Source organism: Orycteropus afer, unplaced genomic scaffold (assembly GCF_000298275.1).
Source record: "Orycteropus afer afer isolate SDZICR_OR568_19922 unplaced genomic scaffold, OryAfe1.0 scaffold00639, whole genome shotgun sequence".
Classification (NCBI taxonomy): domain Eukaryota; kingdom Metazoa; phylum Chordata; class Mammalia; order Tubulidentata; family Orycteropodidae; genus Orycteropus; species Orycteropus afer.
In genome coordinates this window covers 652,377-655,087 of record NW_006922226.1, presented here as the reverse complement: position 1 = coordinate 655,087, position 2,711 = coordinate 652,377, and positions in this window count along the sequence as shown.

The window sequence follows — 2,711 nt, the reverse complement described above, 5'->3', positions numbered from 1 at the left end:
AGAACAATCATGGGAGAAAGAAGGGCTGTTTATGTACAGGGGGGCAGCTCAGAGGGCAGGAGTGCATGGAGGGATGAACACAGGGAAGAGGGAACTATTGGGAGGAAGCGAGAGGGGAACTGTTGCATTGTGGGAAATTGTAGTCAATGTCATGAGAGAAAGTGTGTGTGAACTGCTGTATGGAAAGTGAATTTGCTCTGTCAATTTTCACACAAATCACTATTAAAAAAAAGATTACAGCCTTGGGAATCCTGTGGGACAGATCTACTTCCCTATAAGGTTGCTGTTATTTATTTAATTTTTAAAAATTAAGGCTTATATTACTTCCTTTTAAGAAGGTGGTGCCTTTATTCTATGACTTTGTTTGGTAGCTATCATGGACTCATGGAATTAGCAATATGGTTTAAATTCAGGTTTCAAGTTACCTGAAAAGTGGTATGACATTTAATATGATGTTGGTATGTTAGTTAAGGTTGTGTGTCAACTTGGCTGCACCGTGGTATGACAGTAGTATAAGCTGGGTTTCGAAAAAGTAATTACTTTTTAGAAATGACTATATTTTTAAAGAAATTATGTCTGACCATTATTTAACAATTCAAGGAAATCTCAGAAGAGTACAAAAAAGAAAATTTAGATGTTATGCAAAACCCCATCATCTAGAAATCATCATAATAATAAAACAAAAACCAAACTCACTGCCATCGAGTCAATTCTGACTCAGCAACTCCCATTTAGTTTCAGAGGCTGTAAATCTTTAGGGAAGTAGGCCACCCATCTTCCTTCCATGGAACTGCTGTTGTGTTTGAACCACTGACTTATTGGATAGCAGCCAAATGCCTCATGCACTACACCATCAGAGCTCCTTGCTATCATTAATAGTTGGTAAAAAAAAATAATAATAATATTTGAAACATCTCATCTATGCATATGCACAAACAGAAAAATAACTGAATGGATAGAAATATAGGTAGAAATATAGATATAGAAGGAGAGAATATTTAGATGAATGAATTGATGAATGAATAAATGGATAGAATTGGTTTCTGCAAAAATGGAATATACAAAAAAATTTAATTTTAAAAATATGATTACTTTACTTGAGATTAACTGAAGAACAGAAAGGCAACTGAAAGAACAGATGAATTCAGACAAATGTTTCCTTACCACAGGAGAGATTACTACTTAAAACATCCTCTAAAGTTAACAAAAATTATTTTGAATAACTAAAAAGTTGGAGGTCTTGCTTCCCCTTAATTTAATCAGTTCAGTCTTAGGCTATTTCTATTGACTGCCTATGAATTTGCCTCATTCTAATTCCTGATTTGTTATTTAAATGATTATTATTTCTATATTGTTAAGGTTTATTATACTTACATTCTCTTCTGGATCTACAATCCCAAATAGTTTGATGCTCACTGGGTACAGATTATTATCTAAGAAAATGTATTTCTTTTCCTTAGTCACTGCTTCTAAGTGAACAAACGATAGTAGAGGATAGAGGAGGAAGAGAGATGAAAATGGGAACAGGCCACATGTCCTCAACATCTTCTACCTTTGTTAAGTGAGATGATCATGTGGTTCTTTTCTTTTGTTCTATTACTACAGTACATTCCATTGATTGATTTTCTAATGTGGAACTACCCTTGCATTCATGGACTAAATCCCATTTACTCTTATAAAGGGTGTATAATCCCTTTAATATGATGTTGGTATGTTAGTTAAGGTTGTGTGTCAACTTGGCAGCACCGTGGTTTTGAGTGGTTTAGTAGCTGGATGTAGTTATTCCCCCATGATAAAATTGTAATTGCCTCCATGGTGGAATCTGCTGTGAACTGCTAAGAAGTTGCTTTCAGGGTGAGGCCTGCTTCCAGTATATATGGAAGAGCTTTGGGAAAGGTCTCTAGCTTTTGACACATTTTGTATTCTGCATTTGGCCAAGTCTTCATCTCCAGTTCCTGGATTTGAAGCAGTAGCCTGTCGTGTGGCCTGCAAATCTTGGGATTGTGCCATTTTACCTACTGACCTTGGTTTATCAGGCTCAGTAGCCAGCAGCTGCCTGAGTTAGGAAATGCCTCCAACTCCAGTGAACCTGGAGCAAGAGGCAAAGCTGAAGCCCAAGGTTAAGGGGCCTTCACTTAGTCCCTAGAGCCAACACTCTGAATTAAAACTTCTAGCCTCCTGAACTGTAAGAGAATAAATTCCTGTTTGTTAAGCCATCTGTTTTTGGTATTTCTCTTATTAGAGCACTAGAGAACCAAGACTGTTGGATTCATCTTGCTAGCATTTTGTTGAGGAGTTTTGCATCTATGTTCATAAGCCATATTGGTTTGTAGGTTTCTTGTAATGTCTTTGTCAGGATAATGCTTTGATATCAGGATAATGCTTGTTTCATAGAGTGAATTTTTCCAGGTATAGTTTTCTTTTCTTTCAACACTTTAATTATGTCATTCTACTGTGTTCTGATCTCCAAGGTTTCTGAAATCAGTGCTTTAATATTACTGAGTATCCATTGTATGTAACATTTTTCTTCTCTAATGCTGGTTTCAAACCCACCAGCCACTCCTCAGAAGGAAGGTTGGGCAATCCAACTTCCGTAGTGATACTGCCTCAGAAACCCAAGGAGGGGTCGCTATGAGTCGGGGCCGACTCGACGGCATATAACAACAACAACAACAACAATGCTGGTTTAAAGATTCTCTATTTTTGGTTTT